Source organism: Vicia villosa, linkage group LG6 (genome assembly GCF_029867415.1).
Source record: "Vicia villosa cultivar HV-30 ecotype Madison, WI linkage group LG6, Vvil1.0, whole genome shotgun sequence".
NCBI classification, from domain to species: Eukaryota; Viridiplantae; Streptophyta; class Magnoliopsida; order Fabales; family Fabaceae; genus Vicia; species Vicia villosa.
In genome coordinates this window covers 10,323,357-10,338,388 of record NC_081185.1, presented here as the reverse complement: position 1 = coordinate 10,338,388, position 15,032 = coordinate 10,323,357, and positions in this window count along the sequence as shown.

Genomic DNA, 15,032 nt, shown 5'->3' with positions numbered 1-15,032 from the left:
ACCCCTACCATATGGCTTACCTCTATCCATAGGCTTCTTACCCTTTCTGTCAACTAACTCGCGAGAGTGAGATGACTTCAGCTTGATACTATCTTCCTCAAAAATCCTGCTACAATCCACCAGGTCAACAAACCTCCGGATCCTCTGGTACCTGATACCTTGCTTGATCTCGTCACGAAGACCATTCTCAAATTTGACACATTTCGAGAACTCACTGGCTTCGTCCTCATTATAGTGCACATAGTACCTTGCCAATTCCACAAACTTGGCAGCATACTCCGGCACCGACATATTGCCTTGCACCAGTGCCAGAAATTCAACTTCTTTTCTTCCCCTGACATCCTCAGGAAAATACCTCCTCAGAAATTCCCTCCTGAATACAGCCCAGGTAATTGCTGTATTACCAGCATCCAGCTCAGCCTTAGTTGACAACCACCAGTCGTCAGCTTCCTCAGATAACATGTGAGTACCAAACCTCACTTTAAGGTTCTCAGCACAGTCAATGACTCGGAAAATTCTCTCAACCTCCTTGAGCCATTTCTGAGCACCCTCTGGATCATGCGTGCCTTTGAACATTGGAGGATTGTTTCTCTGAAAATTCCCCAGTTGCCTATCAGCACCAATCCCTGCTCCTACAGTCCCTCCTCCAAGCACACCAGCAATCATGCCCAGAGCCTCAGCGAGAGCATCATCGTTTCTTCCTCTTCCAGCCATTGTTCTGCTTAATCACAAATAATCCAGTCAGAACAAAAGTATCGACAATAACTCGTATTAGTCGCATACACAAAAGACTGACACAAGACTCTGGTCACAACGACCGACTATGCTCTGATACCACTATTGTAACACCCCTCTAATAACCCGCGGCAATTAAACAATTAATAAATCAGAGTAGACATGCAAGGGGTATCACAATTCATAAATAATAAAACACACGTCGGTACCTGTCATGCATTCACTGAAAACAACTGAATTTATAACTCATTAAACAAGATTATGTTTTACACAGCGGAATTAAAAACACAAAGAGTCCACATTCATCATTAATGTGTCTGACTCATTCAACAACCAAACCGAGTTATAATCAAACTCATACACAAACGTGTTCCCAGTGTTACATCTACCAGAGCATGACACCGACACTAAAACCAAAAACAGACTTATGAGCTAATCCTCATCAAGTCACGCCGCTATCCTCAATCTGAAAAATGACAACAAGTAAGGGTGAGTCTCATCACAGTTAACCAATGTTATCACATCATAAATAATAACATATCATAGTTATATCATTCACCCAACCGTTTCATATTCAGACAATCACCAATCATATGTCCACAGACAACAAACAATCAATACATAACATACATAATCATGTTATAGCAAATCATGCACATGTATGAAACTGACACTATGCATGTGGTACCAATCATCACTAGTGGAATCATCCACCGACCGATCTATCATCAATTCAGAAACGGCCCTGCCAGCACCAATTCCACACAATGGGAATTCTGCCCCTCGATGAATCCTCTCATCATATAGGATTCAACTCATGTTTATGAATGCATGTAACATATATATAACATACTTTCATCATTACTAATCTATGAGTAGCATCAACTATACTCATTTCATCATCATCATCATCAATAACAAGCATGTTCATATATATATCACATCATTCAACATAATCAATCATTCAGTAAACCACAGAATCACATCACAAGGTTTACACAGCACTCAACAGTACACAAACAGGCATACCAATCGAAAGTTACACATCATCGAACTTTCCAGAAAAATCACAAAACAGAAATTTCACACACACGCAGCCATACGCGTATCACATGACACATACGCGTCCATACGCGTATCACCTTACCTCATACGCGTATCATACGCAAATCACCAGAACACAAAATAGCCTGTAAACCAACTCATACGCGTATCAGCTCTCCATACGCGTATCACCAGAACCATTTTTCCTCGTTCCACAATTCCATACGCGTATCAGCCTAGCCATACGCGTATCACCAGAATAATTTTCCTCTTTAATTATTCCCATACGCGTATGAGCATCCTCATACGCTCTTATTACGCAACACACCAGTACATGACTCTTGGGACAGGGCAACTGCGTATCATACGCGTATAGCCCCTTGGGAGTGTCCCCCATACGCGTATCAGCCTCATGCCATACGCGTATGGCACTGTTTCATACGCGAAACACCAGAAATGCCCAGTAACCTGCAGAATTCGACACAGTCCAAAAACCCATTCGTTCCCACTCATACCAGTCCACGAATTTGAGTCCAAAAACCAGAAAAAGGCATCTAACAGTGTACGAATTCATCCACAAACAATAGCATATGATTCTCTAACCAATTCTATTCATCACACCCTAAATCTATCAATTGTTAGGGATTAACAGTTCAAACCCAATGATGAACACAGATGAATATTTCAGAATTAGAATCAATCAACCCAACAATATTCCTAATCAACATTACTACTCATAATACGATAATAGAGATTAAATGGAGAGTCCCCCCTTACCTCAGATACTTGATCTTGATCTTTGGTCTCTCCCTCTACAGATCTCCTTCAGTTCTTCGTGTGCTCAGTCCCTTTGCTCTTTCACGTTCTTTCTTCTTCCCAAATCCCAATTGCTTATGAAAATAATAATATTTTAGTAAAAAGGATTATAAAACCACCCTCCCTCTTTTACTAATTACTCATATGGCCCAAATGCCATAAACCATCATTTAATCATTATTTTCACAAAACCCCTAATAATTCTAATTATTAATTCAATAATCCAATTAAATTAATATTAAAATTATACGGGTGTTACAGTTTTAGGCGAAATTTCAGGAAATTAATGGTTCCATTGGGTTCGTGAGATCCATACGAGCTCAACCATGTCTTCATAATCAATTTCCATTGCTTGTGTCACGTTTTGCTATGTGCAGGGGCTATGGCTACGGATAAAATCCGTAGCTAAATGTTTTAGCTACACTTGCAGGGTTCTAGCTACGGAGAGAGGAAGAAGATGAAGAGGTGGCAGCTCCTCATTGGAGGCCTTGCGCGCGTTTGGATTTGAAATTCTGACCATTCTGGTGTTTCTCAGTCCACGCGCCTATGATGCTCTCTCAACCATCAGCCATCAGATCTCATTTAAACTCTCATCCAACGTTCAGAAACACGCAAGCTCTCCATAGACCATCAACTTTACCACACAGGATCATATATTAATATTTTCTTAATTAATTTGTTTTTCTTTGCATAATTAATTAAAAATACTTTCAAAAATCCAAAAATCATTTTAATTTCACTTTTAGGTTGATAAAATATTTAATTAATTTTTGACATGAAAATATTTTATTTTTCTTCATAATTAATTTATTTTGTTAATTAATTAGTAATTGTGTGAATATTTGCTATTAATTAATATCAACCAATCAAAAACTCCAAAAAAAATATTTTCTTTTTATATTTAGATTTATAATTGTATAATCTAATTTGTGACATAAAAAAGAATTATTTTTCTTGTTAAGTTTAATTATTTGAATAATTATTTGTTTAATTATCTTATTAATTAACTTAATTCCATTCAAAAAAAAACACACAAAAATATCTTCTCTTAGATTATTTTCTTTTGAATTTGATATCATCATATAACCTTCTTGTAATTAATCATTTGAATTTTCATGTTCTGATTTTTGATTACTATTGCAGATCACTTGAATAATTACAATTCATTTAAGGTTTCGAGATCTGTTTCTTTGTCGTCTTCTGGCTTTGTCTATTTTTCTGTCTTCCATTTGCTACAGAGGATGATCATGAAATAATTTATTCCAAGCACATCACTTGAGGATCACGGTAACATTTCAAACTCAGAAATCCAAATTTCTCACTTTCGAGGTAAGCCTAAAACTCAATCAACTGTTTTCACAACAGTAATCAATTCACTTTCAAATCATGCAACTCATTGTTTTTCAAAACAGTGGGGCCTCTCGAATATTAGAGAGTGTAAGTCCCATTTCTCTTCCTTTTGTACAGTTTTTTTTTCAAAACAATAAAACTTCTTCAAAATAAAATCTTTTCAAACAATTTTCAAATCATCTTCAAAACAACAAAACTTCAAAGAAACTTCAAAACTTTTCAATATACCATGGGCCTCCACGTAGGTATAAGTCCCAAGCCCTTTTGTACATACCCACTCCAGTACATGAAATTAGGTATTTCATTGTACGCCTTTTGTACATATCTCGATCAGTTTGATTTTTAACTTTGAATAACAAACCAAAAATGAAGGTTTCTTTAAATCTTCCCAAAAATATACCATGGGCCTCCATGTAGGTATAAGTCCCAAGCCCCTTTGTAAATACCTGTTTACATAGCTGTGAATAAACTCAAGTGGACCTCTCCCCGAGTGTGAGTCCCGAGCCCTGTGTATACAAATGGATCATGCTTACAGGTATATTTCCTTCATAAACTCCATTATATACACACACCTTGTCATATATAATTTGTTCATACCTGTTCATGTTTGTTCATACTTGTTCATGTTTGTTCATATGTGTGATATGTGTGCTTGTTCAACTTAGTACAACACTAGGTTCCCCATAGCCTCCTATTGGGCTTCGTGCAAAGAATCTCCACTAGTTTAGGTTAGGACATAGAGTATGGTTTCCCGGTGAAATCGCTCTAAGAGCTCAAACCAACTATACCACGCCTCCTCTTGGGCTTTGTACAAACGACTTGTCCCTCCCATAGCCTCCTCTTGGGCTTACAATGCAAGGACCCTGGATTGTCCCTCCCATAGCCTCCTCTTAGGCTTACAATGCAAGGACCCTCGGATAGCCTCCTCTTGGGCTTCGTACAAGGACCCACGGGCTTCTTATAAGCATCCCCAATATCCAAATCAAATACCCTAGGAGATTAGACATTTTTCATCTCTATGCTAGGAGTATCTCTTATATATCATCACAAACAATCAATCAATCAAACTTTTTTGCCACAAGGCTGGCTAATCAATCAAACTTCTTTTTGCCACAAGGCTGGCTAATCAATCAAACTGTTTTACCACCGTACTGGATGATTAATCAAAGTTTTTGTCACAAGGCTGACTTCATTGAAACTTTTGCCACGAGGCTGGCTGATTAATCAAAACTTTTTGTCACAAGGCTGACTTCATTGAAAGTTTTTGCCACAAGGCTGGTTAAACAAACAAACCAAATTAAATAAATGTATGTGATGATATAGATTAGATACATCTAGCATTTAGACGACATTTGTCTATTTTCCTTTGCTTCCACTAGCATAAGTGGGAACTACGATTGCTCTGACTTTCTCAACATCCCTTTGAGAATACGTAGGCACAAGGTCGATCCTTGGCGAGCAAAACAAAACAATAAAAAACCATTCAAACCTTAGCACCCGTAGACCCCGAGCTACAGATGCTCTGATTCCCTCTAAGGGATATGTATGCAGAGGATCGCGATGATCTTTGCGAGCATAATCAAACAAACACCTTAGGTCCCACCTATTTCACAAGAACCTCTCAATAACATGGAATGAAAAACAAAGCAAAGAAACCTATAGAGTACTATAGATACGTTGGGTGCTAATACCTTCCCTTCGTATAACCAACCCTCTTACCCAAAGATCTCTCCCCCCACTTTTAGGTTATTGCAGCTTTTTTCCTTTTCCTCCTTTGGAAATAATAAAAAGTTTGGTCGGTACAAAAGAAAAATCATTTTTTTGAGCACTCGAGCCCAAAGAAGGCATCAGGTGTCTCATCCCACAAAAAAGAGGAACAAAACGGTTTTTCGCCCGCGACAGTATCCACGGACAGAGCTTGGTTGAATGAGGCAATATCGTATGATTACGCCTACTTTCAATCCTCTGTTGGCTTTTTTGACCTACCCTGACTTAGATTCACCTGTGAGTGGGGAGGGATATACATGACAGGTACCGTTGGTGACTATTTTGTTCTGTTGGTGACTATGGTTCTTATGGCTGTGTGGTACCTATGCCGGACCTTTGATCTCATAACATCTGACCTATATCAGTTATTCAGAGGATTGTACAGTGGTTACTAAGATTATGTGGACCGTTGATCCCATGTTGTTGCATCGCATAACTTCATTGCCTTATCCACTTCATTTATGGGGGATCCTAAAGTCTATTTCAAAAAAAAAATAGAGAAAAAGGAAATAGAAAAGCAAAAAAAAAAGAAAGAAGAGGAAAAAGAAAAGAAAAGATATTCTATACAAAAAAAAAAGCTTTGATTCCAAAAGAAAAGAGAAACAATAAATTGATGAAAAGACTTTAGAATCTCTCATAAATGAAACATGCATTCATACTATCATGCATTTCATGGTTCTTCCAGAGACTTATGGGACCCTTTTGCCAGATTTCGACATCAACAATAGATTTGACTTCTCACCGCCACAAGCTCCAAGATCAACTATGGAACAACTCCGTGAGGAAATGGATGAGATGAGGGAACAAATGGGCCATCTTATGTTGGAAATGCAAGAATTGATCCATAATCAGGATGCACTAAGAGAAGAAAACAGTCAGTTGAAGACTCAAGTGAGTTTGGTCATGGAAGTTCTGAAAAAGGTACTAAGAAAGGAGGGTGATGTTATTCCTACTGCTGCAACAGAGGTCGTTGATCTCTCCTCTCCAATAGGATCTCCTCCAATTCATGGGATGTTTTGTGGAGTCCATCCACAACTTCAAGTTCCGTTTCCTCCACATCAATCTGTTCATGTCCCTAGAATGAATCAAGGGGGCCAAATGTGTGGGAAAAAGCCTAAGATACCTCAGAGGCTTCTCAATCCGATCCCGATACCTTATGCTCAGTTACTTCCTCGCCTGCTGGAACTTCAGTTGATTGAGCTACGAGATTTGGCTACGCCTGAAAAGCTTCCCCCCAATTTTGATGCCAATGCTCGATGCGAGTTCCATTCTGGGGCACCTGGCCATGATACTGAGAATTGTAGGGCGCTGAAACATCAAATTCAAGATCTTATCGACTCAAAAGTAGTTTGGTTCATCCCCGAGGGTATGATTGTTCAAGGAAATAAGATTCCATATGTGGTGGAGGAAAAGGTTGATTCATACTTCTATGAAGGATCTACTTCAAATCAGAAGCATAATGCACCATCTTGGGTTCCAGATTTCCCACTTCATCAGTCTCCGTTTGTTTCACAGCCAGATCAAAAGAGGAAGACACCTGAACAGAATGGGTACTTGAATCATTGCCTTCAACAGGGTCCACAAATGCCAAGGAGACCACCAAGAAGAATTGACCCAATTCCTATGACCTACAGTCAGCTGCTTTCTCATTTGCTCAAGGATTCTTTGGTCCAACTAAGGGAGTTTAAGCCCCCTCCAACACCGATTCCTCAAGGATATGACTTAAATGCAAGGTGTGAGTACCATTCTGGGACGTCTGGACATTCAACTGAGGATTGTAATGTTTTGAAACACAAAGTCCAAGATCTCATTGACTCCAAAGCAATATCATTCACTCCAAATGGCCCGCACATAAATTGAGGAGTCATGAATATCCGTATTCCATAAAGCATAAAAAAAAAAGCCCAGATGGAGTTAAGGCTCCTCAACGATGGCAATCATCATTTGATTTTTGTATTCTCATTTTAGTATTTCCTGTTTTGTTGAAGGCTACTTCCATGATTGAACTCGTTGGTATGATAATAATGAAAACACCATAAATTCTCGAGCAACTTTGTCTGAATCTTCTTTCCAAGAAGTGATCAAGATGTTATGTAGAAGCATCTCTCATTCTCAAGGTTCTTGTGCTCAGTTATATCCGTGAAGATTGGTGTTTCAGTTGGTGTTTTGGTCTTTCCTTACAACATATAGCTTCTCTAAGTTTGATGACCACGCAAGGTTCCTCCATGTACGATGGCAATTACTTCTCTAACGACTATGCTTGGGGCTCCCGCACGAGGGATAAGCAAGACGTACTCTTATCTTGAGCATTGCGCCATTTGCATTGCTCGAATCCCTACAAGCATTACAAATTCCTATGTGAATCCGTCAGAATCTTCTTCCGTGTGATAATCAAGAGTGTTCTTCACAATGATTCTCATTCTCAAGGTTCTACTTCATATATCAGTTGCCTTTTCTCAGGATCTCCTTCTCAGTGGCTTTGCTAGTTAACAGAGACAAGAAGAATATGAGAAACAAATTGATGTGATTGCCTTGTGCTCATTCGTTTCCTTGTTTGTTGGAATCACAATTGGTTAAGATTCTAGTATTGGGTCTTCTTCACCACAAGTGGCTCTCTTGAGTTGATGATCATACAAGATTCTTCCCATTTATGATGGCGATTACTATTCTAGCAATTATGCTTGGGGCTCCCGCACGAGGGATAAGCAAGACATACTCTTATCTTGAGCATTGCATCACTCGCATTGCTCGAATCCCTAAAGTAAGGCAAATGTTTACAACGCTTGGGTGACTTCGTGGGAGTTCTCTTTTGAAGTAATCTGATGTATTTGGAAGGAACTGCAGAAAGTATTCAAGCTCAATGAGTCCAGGCAGAGTCAAGTCTCCTCAACAACGACATTCATTTAGTTTCTTACTGCATTCTCATTGTAATTTTTCCTTCGTTGTTTAAGCATCAATAGAATGTAAAAACTTGTTAATTTCTGAATGAAAATCATAATACCTTGTTTATGTTTGTCTTGAAGAAATCCATTCGTTTTCACTCAAGAAAATGTTTTTGGCATTACGATACCAACTTTACTAATTGTTTGCTTAGACAAAAAGCTGAGGGAGAATGATGAAAGATAAAAATGCAAAATCTCTAATCGTGTGTTTTTGAATAAAACCCTACTGAGGATGTACAGGCATTGTTTCAAATCCCCAAACACCGGAGATATAAGGGAGATAGACCCTCGATAACCCCTTTGAGCCTTGAAGTAGGAGTTTCTTTTCTAATCATAAAAACCCTTATATTAACCTTGGGGCAGGGTAGCGTTCATTTAACTTGATCGAGCGTTCAAAACTCACCAAAAGGGTATGCATCTAAGGATACAACAATGGTTATCCTCCAAAAGGTTGAGGAATGTCAAGACCGCAATGATTATCCTTATTCCGTCAAGAGGTCAAGAGATGACGATACCACAATGGTAATCCTTCATCAAATCAAAGGAGCGAGGCAGTCGCAATCACCTCCAACGAATCAAAGACTATGCGAGGTCACACGACTTGTTCAAAAAAAAAAGGAGCAAAAAAATGGCGAAAAAATAATGAAAATAAAAAAGGATGAAAGAAAAATGGCAAGAGAAGCATGAGAAAAAATATGATGAAATTGCCAAGCAAGAGAACAAAGTCGTGTGATAATGAATCAGAAGAATAAAAGGTGAGCGACCGCCATGTCCGAAAAACTTCATTGATTCCTCAACCGTTTCAAAATTCCTTGTGAGGGATGAACACTCGTGTCAAGTTAACTGAACATAGGAATGGAGAACATCACGAGGGGGGTGGGTACAAATAATTTTGAGCCTAAAAATCCTTTGTTTTCTAAAAACCGTGAACCCGGCCAAATTACAACCCTTAAAAGTCCTAATTGAAGTAGGGTTTATTTTGAAAGCACACTCCGATGAGATAGCGTTTAACTGACTCCCAATGAAGCGGAACTCATATCCATGTTGGTATCGTATGTTTGCTTTATCTTTCACATGCAAAAATCGAGGTTGTGTCAACTAGTGATTCAGTCACAAGAGGTCGCAACCTCATTTCACAAAAAAGTTTTTACAACTTCAAGACTAACATAGGCTTTGCATTAGAATTAATATTCTTAGAATTAACATGCTTTTGCATGCAAAATATGTGCTTAACATCAAGGAAATTTTAAAGGACGAGAATCAGTGAGTAACTTGATCATGTCAAAGTACAAGAAACTTGAGAACTCCGAGGATGTAAAATCTAATCATTCCAAATGTTGACCATCAAGGGACAAGTTATCCAAAGAACTCCGTTGGGCATGAAAAGTTAATTCTTTCCTTGATTACCTTGATGGGAAGATTTTGAAGACTCCGTTGAGCGTGGTAAAGTTGTTCCCACGTTTGTTTGACTTCAAGACAATGAAAGCTTGAGGATTCTAACAAGATGTACCTAATCAGGGGCAATTGAGTCGAGGTTTGACCTCTCAAATTCAACGTATCTGAGGCAATCATGTCGATAAATCTCTCTCCAAGCTTCCATCAATCTGGGGCAATCATGTCGATAAATCTCTCTCCAAGCTTCCATCAATCTGGGGCAATCATGTCGATAAATCTCTTCAAGCTCTGATTAATCTGGGGCAATCATATCGAGGAATATCTCTTGAGTCCAACCAATCTGGGGCAGTTACGTCGAGATTCGACAAATCTCTCGAAGGATTCTATAGTGCAAATTCCTTCATGGGTCGTGAAGCTTGGGGCACAATCTTTTGAGTTATATTGTCCTCTCCCTAATCATAGGAGTTTATTTCTCCTGGAACCTTGGTCTCTCCCCAAGCATGGAGTTTATTTCTCCCGAGAGTTTGTTCCATTCCTCAAGCATAGGAGTTTATTTCTCCTAGGAGTTGTCCTACTTCCCTAACCAAGGCTCGTTACCTGGACTTCTCATCCCCAACATAGTGAATCGAGGGAATCTCCTCAAGCTGAAAATCCTCCAAGTGGTGGCACAGGGTGAGAAGTCAGAAGCCATTCTTCAAATCAAAGAAGGGGCATCTTGCAAGTCAAAGTCCAATATCTATTGGCATCTGTACATAATTCTTAACACTAAGGGGATTCTCCCTGGTGTTTACCTCACTGATGCCTTTATTTGGCATCCTGCATATAGTGTTCACTGCATATAACATTACATCCTCAAAAGCGTAGCATATCCGTCAAAGCGGATCATTACGCCATAGAAAAATTCGAACATGCATACAAAGCATAAGCCAGATAATACAAATCAGCACTCAATCAAGACAACGATACTTCCCCACATAAAAAGTTGTCCTTACAAACTCCGATTGATATCTGCTACTACATTACAAATCTCCTTATGCCACGGTGCCGATACCTGGTATCCTTAATCCCCAAAAGAAGTCTCATTTTCTCTCTCCAACATGGATCGGATACAATGTCTTTCTCCGTCAGAATTGTTGTCTCCGAGGTTATTTCCCGCATGCTGCGTGCATATTAGAGCGTGAATGAGGGTGGGCATTCAACCCATCTCATTTTTCAATCATTTGGATAACCATACTTGGTGTGTGGCAATTCGAACGATTGCCGCTCTTGAAGAGTTACACCCCGTCTTTGGCCTGAGGGATCAATGTAATTCTTATGCTTCGCAAGCATCAATATCTCCTTAATCTCCAATGGTTACTATCATCTTCTTATCGAGTCTAGTCGTCACTAGTCTTGTCGTGGTTATTTCCCGTGTGCTGCGTGCAAACTAGAGTGCGAATGAGGATGGGCATTCAACCCATCTCGTTTTCCAAGCGTTTGAATAAACCATACTTGGTGTGTGGCAATTCGAGCGATTTCCACTCTTGAAGAGTTACACCCCGCCTTTGGCCTGAGGGATTAATGTAATTCTTATGCTTCGCAAGCATCAATATCTTCGTGGTTACGTCTTTTGATCGAGTCTAGTCGTCACTAGTCTTCGTGGTCCCTTCCCCCGTGCGGGAAAACTTTTCAAGTCCAACCACCGTGTTGTCAAAGCCCAGTTCCTAACCTGGCAAACCCTTTCAAAGCCCAGTTCCTAACCTGGCAAACCCTTTCAAAGCCCAGTTCCTAACCTGGCAAACCCTTTCAAAGCCCAGTTCCTAACCTGGCAAACCTTTTTCAAAGCCCAATTTTCAACTTGGCAAACCATTTCAAAACCGAACCCCGATGTTGAGTCTTAGATCGTACGAGGTCTATTCTGTCCTAAAGATCGTACGAGGTCTTCTCCCAATGTTGAGTCTTAGATCGTACGAGGTCTATTCTGTCCTGAGGATCGTACGAGGTCTTCTCCCGATGTTGAGTCATAGGTCGCACGAGATCTTTTCCTTTCAGTTTTGAAGATCGTACGAGGTCTTCTCCCGATGTTGAGTCGTAGGTCGCACGAGATCTTTTCCTTTCAGTTTTGAAGATCGTACGAGGTCTTCTCCCGATGTTGAGTCATAGGTCGCACGAGATCTTTTCCTTTCAGTTTTGAAGATCGTACGAGGTTTTCTCCCGATGTTGAGTCGTAGATCGCACGAGTTCTATTCTACCCTGGAGGTCGCACGAGGTCTTCTCCCGATGTCGAGTCTTAGGTCGCACGAGATCCTTTTCTGTTTTTGTCCTGAAGGTCGCACGAGATCTTTTCTTTCCTCTTTTGTTGTCGAGTCGATGTTGAGTCGTGGATCGCACGAGATCTATTTCCTTTCAGTCATTGTTTCATCAAACATTTCTTTTGGGAACCTTGTATTGGCACCCTAGGCTACGTTACAAGCTACACCGTTCATCCAATTACTCACTGTAAATATTTCCACCAGAAAAAAAGGAAAAATCTCTTTCCCCAGCAGATATCAAAATAATTTTGAAAAATAGAGATAACACTTACACCATTTTTTCTTCAGGACAAATTTCAGGTCTTGATATTTAATCTTCTTCTACCTTGAATGTTCGAAAGGCTGCGCCAATCTCACCTTCAAGTTTAAGACGATTAAATAGGGGCAGCTGTCATACCCCAAATTTGTCCTACCCTTTAACTTTTATCTGGCTTAGGCTCTGCATTCATGTACATACATCACTTAGGTCATAATCCATATCCATGCATTCATATCATTGGTACTACTCAAAAGACTAGCAAGAAAAAGCTTTCTTGGCAGAGGGTTTCCTACCAAATGCGTGGATCTGAGGTGTAATCATGTGGCTCTATGTTCATTGAAGACTTCTTGGATTAGGGTTTTCCCATTCTCAACTCGATGCATTGACGGGAGTGTACAAGCTCGTGATCCATCTGATCCTCTTAATCAGGGTTTCTTTGACCAAAGTCAACCAGTTGACTTTCTGGTCAACATTTAATCAGGAGTGGATTCTATGAATGAGAAGCTCTCATACTGACTATGTGGATGTGTTTGTTTGACTGGAAGGGATTTAATCGGGAATTTCATCAATAGTCGAAAAAATTAGAACAGTTGACTTTTGGGTCAAAATCAAAAGGATTATTCAAATATTGACTTTTGGTGGAAAATCGATCGAGAAAAGTCAAAGAACGGATAAAATCGGGAGTTTGACAAAAGTTGCCAAAATAGAAAAAAATCACTAACGCCATGGCTAATGGCATTTTTTGGAGAAATTTCCAACATCAAAGTTGTTCCTCTCATGGAGGAGAACAACTTTGTAGTTGGACACTTTTTCATCTGAATCATGGTTGAAGAGTTATTAATGTTTGAAGTGGGAGATTTTCATTTGAATCAAGTCATGAGGCTGGGCAGATTGCTGGGCACGCGTGAAGCAATTCATCGAACATGTGGTGTGCCATAATGAAACCAATTCTAGAGCAATTCAAGAACCCTAAAAATGAAAACTTGGTATGTATCCACTCTTTTCCATGTCCTCTACTTATTGAAGCAAGAATAAATTCATTTGAATGAGTGTGGAACAAATTACAAGGCCTCAAAGTGGTGATGACACAAAACGTCTCGTAGCACAAAGCTGAGTCAGAATCCCAAGTCACACGCATGCATTTGATCAAACACATGGTGTGTTGACTTTGAAGCCAATTTTATAGGTCTTCAAATTTCCATTGAAATCAATATTGGTGCCAAACTCTTCCTTGCTATGCTCTCTATCCAACAAGCTAATGTACATTAGTTTTGGTGGCATGATCAATAAGATACAAAGCCCTAAAGTTGTGCTTTAACTAAGTCACATATTGGCTACAAATGGGAAGTCAGGATAAGTCACATGCGTGCCCCAAACCTATTGTGTGTCACCATGTTTGTGAGCGATTTTCTCATGTTTCCAGGCTTCGTTTCAAAAGAGTTCCAACATGAATTTTAGTCTACCTTATACCCTCTTCATTTTGAGCACAAATTTGAATTAATTGGAGAATCATAGCTAAAGATATATGGGCTTAAATTAAGCACCATGGGCAGTTTGCGAATGCTAGGCAAGAACAAAAAAACTCTGCAGCCAACATATGATGAGGAATGTCATTACAAACCATGCACAATACTGAAGCAAGAAAGGCACGTGAAATGCTTCGATAACTACACATGTTTGCACCTTAAGTTGAGGAAAGCATTCACTACACTACACTACACTCATCCATACCATAAACACTCATGCATACACACTATATAACCCAAGATCCTTCACAAAACAACGAACACACTTCATTTTCACTTTTTCAGTTTCAAACTCTCTTCTCCTCCTCTCATCTCTCATTCTAACAACCATCATAACAGAATCTTCAACAACCTCTAACCGTTTTCGATTGCCATAACCACCATCTTCCTCATCTTCATCACCTTCACCATTCAAGCTTCTCAACCTTCGTCAATCTCCATAAAATCATCACCTCCATAACCGTTTCAATCATCATCATCAACTTCAACAACTCTCTCAATCATCATCAAGAACTTCCAGCTGCTTCAATACGCTGCTCATATTATCATCTTCATCAGCACCACAACTTCATCCCAGCTTGGAACAGGTCCCCATCGCATCAAAACCTTGAGTTTATTCCTCAAAATGGGATCAAGAATCTGAACAGGTAAGTGTTTCGAGTCTCTTGGCATGTTAGCGAAGGATGAATATACTGTATGCACGTAAGATTTGTTCACGGTGTTATGCCATCGTTTGAAATATCTGTCTTTTGAATGTGGTTCAATTCGTGTGAGTTATTCAGTGTTTACGTGTTTGAATCGCATGATTAAGTTCTACGTAGGCTGAGGATAACGTTGACGTTTAGATCTCACGTTTGAATGGAGGTTCATAAGGTTAGGGTTTTGAAAACACCTTCGGTTTCAGAAA